This window comes from Rattus norvegicus, chromosome 2 (assembly GCF_036323735.1).
Source record: "Rattus norvegicus strain BN/NHsdMcwi chromosome 2, GRCr8, whole genome shotgun sequence".
Lineage (NCBI taxonomy): Eukaryota > Metazoa > Chordata > Mammalia > Rodentia > Muridae > Rattus > Rattus norvegicus.
Genome location: NC_086020.1, coordinates 155,356,865 through 155,369,858, shown reverse-complemented (window position 1 = coordinate 155,369,858; position 12,994 = coordinate 155,356,865).

Here is a 12,994-nt window from a genome sequence, read left to right as displayed (position 1 = left end):
ACTTTGGGAGAAGGGAAGCAAAGCTGGGGTCTGGAGAGGTTACAAGTTAAGAGTGGGTGAGCAGTGGTGAGCTGAGCCAGGGCTCTGTAACAGGTATCTAAGAATCTTCGAGAGCTTGGCAGACTGCAATAGTAAGCTTTGGTATGGTTTTGTTTTTTGGAGCTGGGGATCGAACCCAGGGCCCTGTGCTTGCTAGGCAAGCTCTCTACAACTGAGCTAAATTCCCAACCCCAAGCTTTGGTATGTTAATGGGGCACCTCAGTTAGCTCTTTGTCCTCAGTTTCAGAGCAACCAGCTACCACTGGTTGATATTTAAGAATAAATTTTTGTTGTTGCTGTTGTTGCTTTTAAAATTATATAGCTGGCTGACTCAGCAAGTTAAAGATTAGTCTACTTATTAGGACTTTTGTGGCAGAACCACTGTTAGGATTTAAGCAGGGGAGTACCTTGGCCACCTGGGGTATGCTACAGAGATCATACTACTTGACAGATCTCTTGCAAGAGATTTTTTTTCCTTTTCTTTTATTGGCTATTTTCTTTATTTACATTTCAAATGTTATCCCCTTTCCCCATTTCCCCTCTGGAAACCTCCTACCCCATTCCCCCACCCCTTGCTCCCCCCACCTATTCACCCACTCCCTCCTGCCTCTCTACCCTGGCATTCCCCTACACTGGGGCATTGAGCCTTCCCAGAACCAAGGGCCTCTCCTCCCATTGTTGCCCAACAAGGCCATTCTCTGCTACATATGTGGCTGGAGCCATCAGTCACTCCATGTGTACTCTTTGGGTGGTGGTTAAGTCTCTGGGAGCTCTTAGGGAGCGGGGGTGTCTCATGTAAGAGATTTATTGGGAAGGGCAAAGCCAAAAGGCTGTCTCTGAGCAGGGACATGAGAGAGATAGAGACAGAGGCAGACAGGTAGAGTGAGAGAAACAGAGAAGAGAGTCAGGGAGAGGACAAGAGAGCAGTCTGTGATGGTGGGACCTGCTAAAGGGCATGCAAATCACATTTAGTGACTGGTGCTGAGTTGCAGAAGGCAGGCTGAGGCTAGCACTACTATTATGAGCAAAAGAAACATTTTTGAAAGTTATATAAAATAATTATATTAAATATTATATAAGATTATATTAAATAATAATGCTTATGACTAAGAAAATAACTCGAGTAATTTCAAAGAGTATAAATTAGAAAACAAAGGTCATCACCCCCATTCTTACTTCCAAGAGGTAACTACTAGAGACAAGTCTCGAACATCCTTGCAGCAAGTTTCTTATGCATTTGAGATGGATAGGAGAGTTTCTTTCTCTGGGTTGCCAGTCAGATAGATGCTAAACATTGTTAAAGCACTGTAAAAGACTGTCCAATCAGCGGAGTATGGTAGCACATGCCTTTAATTCCAGCACATGGGAGGCAGGAACCTCTGAGACTATCCTTGTCTACAATCTACAAAATGAGTCCCAGAACAACCAGGGATACACACAGAGAAACCGTGTCTTGAACCCCGCCCCCCAAAAGACAGAAATTAATATTGCTATTGATAACGAGTTCTTATAAGTGTGACTTCTGATGTTTGTTTAGGAAACAGATTTGGAGGATGGGGCATTTTGACACTCTAGTTGATAGCTGTTAGCCCCCCTCTCCCACCTCCACCCCATGCTCTGGCTTCCTTGAGCTAAGAACTGTCAGTCAAGTGGCCAACCAAACCATCCTTACATCAGCACTGACCGTCTGGAACACCCCATAGATGCCTCGAGAACGCTGCATGACCATCACAGCTGCTAGCCTAGCATCTGAAGGTGCAGCCCCAGCCATGACTGTTTCAGACAGTTGGCACCAGACTTTGCCATCACAGGACTTGTGAACCAGCCCTGGGTGACCTGCAGAGGCGACGATACCGTGACTGGTGCAAATACAAACCTCCATTCTCACAGAGGGTTAGCTGTGATTGGTGCAAACACCTCCACTCTGGCTACATAAGCAGGTCGTTCATCTCACCTGGTGATTCTGTTGGGAGAATCACCGGGCTGCTTCCTGCTTTGTTCTAATATTAGGCTCAATAAAAGACTTTTCCAGAATGGTTTTTTCTTGCCAGAGGTCAAAGCAGGAAACCAAAGCAGCAGAGACAGCTCAGCGTCAGGAAAGTGATGGACAAGAGCACAGAGTGGCCACAGCACCACCATGCCCAGTGTGGAAGTGGCAGGGTGACTGGCTGCTTTGATGGCTCCCACAGAGGCAGAGCCACAGTGACAGCCTTCCAGCCACAGAAGCAGGGCTGTGACCTGAGTGACCCAGAGGAGTGACAGAGATGGAGCTGGCCAGTCGGGGGTTGAACAGGAAGCAGCAAAGAGGAACTACAGTTGAGGCCTGCAGAAGAGGCGGGGCCACTGGAGTCCAGTCACCAGCAACAGCAGCTTCAGCAGCACAAAAGGGGGAGGGGACCATTGTAGTGGGTACCTGAGCCAGGGTGGCTGCAACAGCAGCTCCAACATAGCATAGGACAAAGGTCAGAGTAATGGGAACAACAACAACGAGGGCAGAGATAGTAAGAAAGGACAGAGAGCTGAGCTGCATTTCCAGATGGATATAGTCAGAAGAGAAACTGCCCTGGTCACTGGGAGAGTTCAGAGAGCAGGAACTCGGTCTCAGACCCTGCAGACCTGGGAGCTGAAACATTAGCCACTGTCATGGGCTTGTAGCTATAGACAGGAACAAGGAGAGATGGTTTTTTGCCTACCTGTGATTTCTGGCTGGGTGGAGGTAAAGGACTTCAGTCCGCTGAGCTGATTTTTTTTTTTTTTTTTTTTTTTTGAGCTTGGGACCGAACCCAGGACCTTGCGCTTGCTAGGCAAGCGCTCTACCACTGAGCTAAATCCCCAACCCCACAGTCTGCTGATTTTAACACAAGTATAGGCAAGAACACAACAGTGCTTTAATACAAACAGTTGGGATCATCTAAACGTAACTCCTTGACAGCTTGGTTTTATCCATTAACGACCCCCTTAGTGTATATTGCATGCATATGTAAACCATCTCATTCTTGTGCGGGTTTTCAGTGTACACAGTCCATTAATCTGTTGTTGGGCACACAGTTCTGCTTTTTGCCTTATAAGCAATGCTTCAGTGAACATCCTTAAGTGTAAGCTTCGGTTTGCCTCCTTTTATTCGGTAGTACTCATTAGCTGTATTTGTAGTGTTAAAATAGACTTTATTATTAAATAGGCTTTATTATTACAGAGCAGATGTACAATTGTGTACAGAGCAGATGCATAATTATGCAGAAGTTTCTGGAACTGAATCTATGTTGTTTAACCTAAGCGTTTTAAATCCTTGGCTTTACAAGATATCTTCTTACTCTTCAAAGTACACGTCTAGCTCGTGTCCTGCCTGACAGCTGGCTCCAAAACTGCACTGCCCTGTCTTATTGTCACTTGGGAAATTTTCCTCTACCATATCTTTAAGGATTATTTTCTGCTTAACTCTTTCGTCTTTCTTCTAGGACCCCTGAAGTATTTTCCTAGACCTTTTTGATATTGTCCCATAGAGTTCATTCAGGTTTGTATTTTCTCCTCTGCTCTTTGGATTTAATGATCTCTAGTGATGAATACTCAAGGTCATCAACTTTTCCATTATCATTACCATTCTTCTATGAAATTTAATTTAGTGTTGTGTTTTTGAGATAGGATGTTGTCAGTAGGTCAAGATGGCCTTGAACTCTCAAATCTCCTGCCTTAGCCTCCCAAGCACTGGGACCACCATGCTTACCTTAAAATTATAATTTTAGAGTAAAATTTATTCTCCTAGTTATTTTACATTTCATGTTGTTCTTTTTGAACTTCTGTTGATATTTTTACTATTCTGTTGAGATCCCCCAGTTTTGTGTTTACTGGGGAGACATATGTCTCTATTTTATTGAGCAGAACTTAAGTTTTAAAATCCTTGACTGCTCAGCCCATCTTAGGGTGATGCTGGGGCTGGTATTTTCTGATTCCTTTTTCTCTAGAGACTGGACCACAATTTTCTTTTAAAATGTCAAGTAACCGTAGATTGCATCTTGAAGTTGGGGTATGCGTTTTATGTTGGTTAGACTTTGAAATTGGTTACGTATCCTAGAGTTTTCATAAGCTTGCAGTTGAAGGCAATTCGCTTAGTTGGACGGAAGCTGAAACCTGTCTTTTCATTCAGTTCTGTGCCTTCAAGTGGGTGTGATATTCAACCCGATTCCTCTTGGTGAAAAGTGGGAAGAGGAGGAGAGGAGAGGGGTACAGCTTGGGGGAGGGATAAATGATCGAAATAGATTACATGCAAGTGTGGAAATGTCATCATGAGACTCACTATTATGCATAATTAATGTGTAATAAAACTTGACAGTTTTGCTGCCTGGCTCATCAGTGTCTACTTTACCTTTTGTTCTCCCTAGCATGGCTTGTTTCCTTTATAGTTTAAACTCTGCTATCATAGTTTCCAAGTAACTGTTATCTTTTCAGGTTTTATTCCACCTCTTGAATTTCCTCGAGTCTTTTTCCCCCCCATGAGTTCATATAGAGTCTTTGGAGAGTCTGGGGGGACAGAGAGGTATTTGGCAGAGAGAAACGGAAAATTTCTTCAGTTTCTGAAGTGATCTGTCCGCTGTCAACCTTTAGTCTCTCTTTTGCTTATTGCTTCCTCCAGCCTTACAGGCTTGAACCAAATCTACTAATCCGGCAGCAAGTCTCAAGTTCCACCAAAGGATGGATGGACATAATGGGTAAGCTACACCCTGGAGCACATGGGCTGAGATGAGATCTCCACTCTACCACATACCTCCTACTCTCCCACTGGGACCCTGGACAGGTAGATTTCCATTTCATTATTTGTCTTGTAGACTTGCCTTAGGCCTTAAGTACACAGTGCATGCAGTCCCTCATGCACAATATGTATGGAAGAAAGATACTTCTGCTTATTACTGGTGTACGGGAGCGATAATACTTTTGCTACTGCTTGGCACACAGTCACGAAGATGATAATTCAGTTCCTTTCAGTGCATTCCCCCAAAGTTACAATTAGATAATTTGTGATAGCTGTTATCCAGCAATATAAACCTATCTCCATCTGGTGGCCACGCTTAAGAATTAAAATTAGTCTCAGGTTCTTGATCACCCAAGCAGTGTCAGGTATGATGGGTTCCATCTCTTGGAGTGGGCCTTAAGTAAATCAGATATTGGTTGGTTACTCCCACAATCCTTGTGCCACCATCGCACTAGTACGGCTTGGAGGTGGGACATCGTGGTAGACAAAAGGATATATGGCTAGGTTGGTGTTTACATTTCTCCTTTAGTGCCCTGCAGAATGCCCTCTGGTACCAAAGACAATAGAAAATAGGGGTGGAGGCTCTATGTAGGAACCAGCTTGACTTCTTCATTGCAAAGAGCTGAGTAGTGTAGACTTCGGCAATGGGATCTCATCACCAGTTTGTGGAGAACAACCTATAGTTTGGCAACAGTCTGTGTTGTTTGGGGATTCCAATAGGGCACCTATTGGACAGCAACTTAATTGGATGTAACCCATTCCGAGTGCCAGTAACTTCATTTGGTGACAAGAAGTATCGAGTTGGGGATCTGCCTACCCCATTATTTGGTGGTTTCATTTAGATTATCTTCACACACACACACACACACACACACACACACACACACACACACAGAGAGAGAGAGAGAGAGAGAGAAAGAGAGAGAGAAAGAGAGAGAGAGACAGACAGACAGACAGACAGACAGACACACTTACTTTAGGAAGTTTCTGCTATATTAAGTTTCCATACTATCCCTCTGATGGACCTTTAATTGTAGCTGTTCTCTCTCTATTTCCTCCCTATCTCCCTCTTCCATCCCACTCTCCACTTGATCCTCCCACTCCAGTCTCCCACCATCTATTCGTGCCTCCCAGTCCCTTAACTCTGTACCAAGTCTCTGTGGTTCTGCCGGCTGGAGCTTGCTTACCATTGACTTCACAGCTAATATTCACGTGTGAGTGAATACATACCATATTTATCCTTCTGGGTCTCAGCTATCTCACTTGGGATGATTTTCTAGTCCCATCTATTTACCTCCAAATTTAATGATTTCCTCCTTTTAAACGACTGAATAATAATCGGTTGCATAAACACACCACATTTTCTTTAACCATTCTTTGGTTGAGGGACATCTAGGTTGTTTCCAATTTCTGGCTATTATGAATATAATAACACTGAACATGGTTGAACAAGCATTTCTGTGGCAAGATGAAGGGTCCTTTGGGAATATGCCAGAGTGAAATAGCTGGATCTTTAGGTAGATTGATTCCCTATATGAGTTTGCACCCCCACCAACAATGGATGTGTGTTCCCCTTACTCCATAGGGACCCACAGTAAAATGAAACGCTACTGTTTTAGACAACAACAAAAATGTAGTAATAAAATGACTCCCAGTGTCATCCTGCTATACTCATAGATCAGTGCCTTGCTCAGCCATCATCAGGGAAGCTTCCTCCTGCAGCAGATGGGAACAAATACAGAGACCCACAGCCAGACGGTATGCAGAGAGTAAAGACCTCAGAGCACTGATCCCTAAATGGGATGTCTTCATCAAATCCCTTCCCTCAGGGATCAGGGTTATCTGAGGAAGAGGAGGTGGAAAGAGTGAAGGAGCCCGTGGGAATGAAGGACACCAAGAAAACGAGACCCTCTAGATAAAAAAGATTGACGTACATATGAGCTCACAGAGACTGGGCAGCATGCACAGGGCCTGCACAGGTCTGCACCAGATGGGGTCCCAGAGCTGAAAGGAGAAATGGACACATGCCCGCATCCCTAACCCAGAAGCAATCTCCTGTTGATAAGCACTGGCAGATGAAGATTGAATTTAGGCCAAGGGAGTTTCACTGGGTAAACAAACTACTCTTAAGGGTAGGCTGCGTGCCCAGCAGGAGACGCCAGCAGAAAATAAATTCAGTGGCAGCTTTGACGCTTCCTTGTCTAATTAATGTGTCAGGGGTTTCCATGTTTTGTTTCTAAATTAATATCACACACACACACACACACACACTCACACACACACTCACACACACGCGCGCGTGCACACACACACACACACACACACACTGTCTTAGTTAGGGTTTTTACTGCTGTGAACAGACACCATGACCAAGGCAATTCTTAAAAGGACAACATTTAATTGGGGCTGGCTTACAGGTTCAGAAGTTCAGTCCATTATCATCAAGGCAGGGACATGGCAGCATCCAGGCAGGCATGGTGCAGGCAGAGCTGAGAGTTCTACATCTTCATCTGAAGGCTGCTAGTGGAAGATTGACTTTCAGGCAGCTAGGATGAGGGTCTTGAAGCCCCACACCCACAGTGACACACCCACTCCAACAAGGCCACACCTCCAATAGTGCCACTTCCTGGGCCAAGCATATACAAACCATCACGTAAGCCATACAGGTCCTTTGCGTATAGATGAGTGTTTTTATGGGATTCCTGAGTGCACAAGCAAGTGGTTCTCTGCATCTGTTTCTTGCTCCTTTTCTTGGGCTCTTCTTGTTTGTTTGTTCTGCTCTATTCTGATGTGTTAGTTATTTTATCTTGCTTTATTATTATTCCTAAGAAGCCTATTTCTTTTCAAAAAAGAGAAGTTGTGGTGGATCTGGATGGGATGGGAAGTAAGGAGAAGTTGAGGGGGGGCATAATCAGGATACATTAGATAAGAACGATACTTTCAATAAAAGGAAAGAAAAGAATTAAAAGTAAAAATTTGCTTATCCACAGATGGCTTCATGTTGTAGCCACTGTGACTGTTGCCTGTCCCTCCCTTCTCACAGATTGCACATTTATAGACTCTCTCTGCATACTGACACACTCTCTGCATGCTGACACACTCTGCATGCTGACACTTTCTGCATGCTGACACACTCCTGCATGCTGACACACTCTCTGCATGCTGACACTCTCTCTGCATGCTGACACACTCTCTGCATGCTGACACACTCTCTGCATGCTGACACACTTTCTGCATGCTGACACACTCTCTGCATGCTGACACACTCTCTGCATGCTGACACACTCTCTGTATGCTGACACACTCTCTGCATGCTGACACACTCTCTGTATGCTGACACTCTCTGCATGCTGACACACTCTCTGCATGCTGACACACTCTCTGCATGCTGACACACTCTCTGCATGCTGACACACTCTCTGCATGCTGACACACTCTCTGCGTGCTGACACACTCTCTGCGTGCTGACACACTCTCTGCATGCTGACACACTCTCTGCATGCTGACACACTGCATGCTGACACACTCTCTGCGTACTGACACACTCTCTGCATACTGACACACTCTCTGCATGCTGACACACTCTCTGCATGCTGACACACTCTGCATGCTGACACTTTCTGCATGCTGACACACTCCTGCATGCTGACACACTCTCTGCATGCTGACACACTCTCTGCATGCTGACACACTCTCTGCATGCTGACACACTCTCTGCATGCTGACACACTTTCTGCATGCTGACACACTGCATGCTGACACACTCTCTGTGTACTGACACATTCTCTGCATACTGACACACTCTCTGCATGCTGACACACTCTCTGCATGCTGACACACTCTCTGCATGCTGACACACTGCATGCTGACACACTCTCTGCATGCTGACACACTCTCTGCATGCTGACACACTCTCTGCATGCTGACACACTGCATGCTGACACACTCTTTGCATACTGACACTCTGTGCACACACATTCTCTCAAACAGGTCAGCATCTTGACTCAGTGCTGGCTAATTGTTCGAGCACCACTTAATTGCTAAAAGTTTGTCTCCAGTGTGGACTTTGTTGGTCTTGGGTTCAGGCTACATGCATTTTCCCTTTTGCTGGGCTTGGCCACTTCACTGAATCAGCTCCCCAAGTCTGAAGCACTGTCCCAGGAAAGAGACGTCTCTTAGTTCCACTTCCTGCTTCCCCTTTGAGTGCTCACAGCCACCACTCACGGGAAGCGTTAGCTCTGTAGCCAATGCACGCAGCGTTTCTGTCAACATTTCACGGGAGAGAAAAGATCTCTGAATTAATCTGTTTAGAAAAGATGCTATAGAGTGCAGCAGTTAGCCTTGCCTGTAACCAAACCACTTCAGACTGGATAATAAAGACCAAAATAGGCCTTGGACTTTCTGAGATTCTGGCCTTTGTTAGAGCTTTTCTTGGGTAAAGCAAAGTAGAAATACATCTCCAGCTCCTGGGGATTCTCCCATTGCTGTGGTTGCACAATGTGGCTCAGAGCGGTGACCTGAGACAGAGAAGGCAAAAAGAACACCAGTTCAGCCCTGGTGCTCAGCCTCCAGACCCTGCCTGTGTAGTTTCTACATCACTGGCTACAGCCTTTCAGCTCTGCTTGCTACCTTCTTGTTGCCAAGGTAACACTGGCTGACAAGTCAATACCCTCCCCTGCCTTCCAAGAAGCTATCATTTTCCCTCTTCACATTCAGCATGATCTCAGTGTGCATCTGCTCCCAACATTCTACCGCTCTGTCTCTAACTCTCAGGGACTCAGCCCCTCAGCCTAGGCATCCACAAGGAAACTCAGCTCCTCGTGCCGAGGGATGAAGCTCCTGCCGTTCACCCTTTCACTGTGTTCCTAGCCTCAGCTTTTCCCTGCTACTTACCCATCTTTAACCACGTCCTCCCAGATGTTCCCAAAGCCTTGGACTGTCCCTTGGCCAACTTCCAGCTTCCTGCTTCCCTCTCTGTCCCACCAACCACACTTTCCTGACTGTTTCTGTCACTGGTTCATTCTTTCCACAGGGCCCTTCTCCTTCAGGGTTTGGTAATGGTGTTGGGCGCCATCTTTAACACATCCTGTTTTTTTTTTTTTTTTTTGAGAAAGGATTTTTCTGTGTAGCCCTGGCTTGTGTAGCCCTGGCTGTCCTGGGATTCACTCTGTAGACCAGGTTAGCCTTGAGTTCAGAGATCCACTTGACTCTGCCTCCTGAGTCAAGGGGCATGTGCCACCACCACCTGGCTTAAATACTGGTTTTTATTGTTCATTTCTTTCTATGGTCCAACTCCTAGTGACCCCCGACACAGCATTCAACAGTGTAGCTGCACACTGCTAACCTCCACCAAGGCTGCCTCCTCATAATACCATCTGCACTTCCCTGACAGCCACTGGCCTGCAGAAAGCCTGTTCACTGAGAGAACAAATATTTCTTGTCATTCTAAATCACCTTTGTTTGATTCCATTTGCTCTGGTGTCTCTTTTTTTTTCCTGGTTTTATCAGGGTCTGAGGATTTTTCTTTTTTACCTTTTAGTTTTGAAGCACCTTCAGATTTTAAAATAAATGGCAAAACTCCCACATTTCAATCTCTAAATGTCAACACCTTGTAACCACAGTACAAGGATTGAAACCAGACATTCAGAACTCCATTTTTCTAAAACAGGATCCGGATCCAGGCTCTCAGGTTACATCAAGTGCCATGTCTGTTTCTTAGACTCTCTAATCTAGACGGCTCCTTCTCCCTTTGTCTTTTAAGACACTGAACCTTTGGAAGGGCATTGCTTTTCAGCTAAGATTGGGTTTGTGTAACACCTTCTCACGGTCATACATAGGTTTTCAGATATTTGCTAAGAAAATCCTTCACAGGTACCATGCAAAACAGAGCATGCCTATAATCTCAGCATTTGGGATTCAAAAAACCAGAAGTTCAAGTTCTAGGAAGTACCTATGCCCCAAAACAAAGCAACCAACCAAGCAAGCAATAAACCCAAATACTGGAGATGTAGCTTGGTGATAGAGTACTTGCCTCATAACACAGGGCTCAGGCCCTATTCTTGGTACCACAGAACAAACGAATCTCAACAATAGAAGTAGCGCCCACCACACTGTGTCGGGGGCCTGAGATGCCTATTTGTGTGTCACTGATAATGGGGATGTGGACCATTTGACCAAGGTAGTTCCGACAGGATTCGTCACTCTCAAGCTGTTCTTTTCCCTGTGTAATCAATGGGACCCTTGTAGGAATCTGTGTAGCTCTGTTCCCTTTGTCACACTCCTGTGCAATGATTTTAGTATCTTTTGCTATTCTGGACGTCAATGATTATTGCCCTAGTGGCTTTCTGATTCCCCGATTTTAAAGGGGCTGGAGAAGTAGTTTCTCCATGATGTATTGTGCAGTACTAGCTCCAGGATGACCACAATGCTTCCTGCGAATGAATCTTGGGCATTTCAGGTAGACTCTGGATCACTGGGCACTTTAATATGAATTTCTTTCTTTCCCTTTTTTTCTCTGCCCCCCATCTCCTATTTGTGGAGACGAAGAGGCTCTCCTGATGGGATGGTGGTATTCTTGATGAGACACCAAGAAGGGCTATCACAAGTAAATTGATCATGACTTAATTATTAATTCATGCTCCTAAAGTACATATTGTGGAGATTAGTGCTCTAAGCCAAAAGATCCTTGGCTCAGATTTTTAGAACTACTGTCTTAAAGGACAATTGCCTAAGCCAAGATCATCAAGGTAGAATATAATAAATCAAGACCTAATGTCTTTAGGGAAAACACTTCTCAATCCATTTGGAACTATGTCATGGAACCGGTGACCTTGGGATCGTTTCTAAAACACTCAGGCAGAGAGTTGTTGAATCTGGGGGAAGGGTAGGAGGACATACAAAGTGTTTAAAGTGCTCTAGCTCTGGGTACTTGCAGAAGGCCTGTTAGATTCTGTTAATCCCTGAAGCATAGGTGTTTATTGACTGGAACTAAGTTCAAAATTAAGTCCACAGAAAGTGCAAATTAAAAGTCTTCCTTTTGCAACGTATGCCATAGCTAGATCTCATGGCAGTCCAGTTGGAGTGAACACCCTTGCTAGGGAGGCCAAGGCCATACAGATCTATACACGTGTAGGTGACTGCAAAGCAGACATCAGGATTCCTGCTTGTGTGAAAACTCCCTGGGAGGTGGACCCTGTGCTTTACAGTCAGGAATAGGATGAAGAAGGGAGAAATGGACTGCCCCTGTTCTCGAGCTGGGGTCAGCAGGCTTCCCAGAGGGCCTCGGGCCTCAGTGAAGCCAGAGAGGACACTGGGCTGGCTATCACTGATTTCAGTGAACCTACCCACTGAATTCTATACAGAGACTGTGACCTAGAACATACACAAACTAGGTTTTCCTTGTGACGTTGGCATTCATTTTGCTCAGGAACTGATTAATTCTAACAGGCTGCCCTGTCTACAAAGCTGGAATTGTCACAGCAGCATGATTCAGAAGGACACTGAGAACCAGGTGCAGCATTGCAGACATAATCTCAGCACTTGGGAGGCTGAGACAGAAGGATTGAGAGTTCAAGTCTAGCTCACTACCCAGTGAATTTCAGCTTGCCTGACTTCCGTAATGAGATTTTGTTTTCTGCTTCCTCCACCTCCTACAGATATGTAACAGGCCTGGAAACCAAGACTAGAGGGGTGTAGCATGACCAAGCCCCTCTCAGGACCATTTTTATAAGGGATATTAATTTGGTTTCTTGTGTAGGGATTGTGTCTTAGAGTTTTCATTGGTGTGACGAGACACCATGACCAAGGCAACTCTTAAAAAGGACAACATTTAATTGAGGCTGCCTTACAGGTTCTTGGGTTCAGTCCATCCTGGTGGGAACATGGCACCATCCAAGCAGGCATGGTGCTAGAGGAGCTGAGAGTTCTACATCTTGTTTAGAAGGTAAGCAGGAGAAGACTGTCTCTCACATGACTAGAAGGAGGCCCCACAGCAACACACTTCCTCCAGCAAGGCCACACCTACTCCAACAAAGCCACATCTCCTAATGGTGCCACTCCCTGGACCAAATATATTCAAACCCCCATAGACCATTACACAATCCCTCCTCTTCCGGAATATACTTAGGTCACATTAGAAGAGAAGTCAGGGCAAAATGACCTTACAACAAAGTATCATTCCTTTATTACAGGAGTCATGCTGCTGTTCAACAA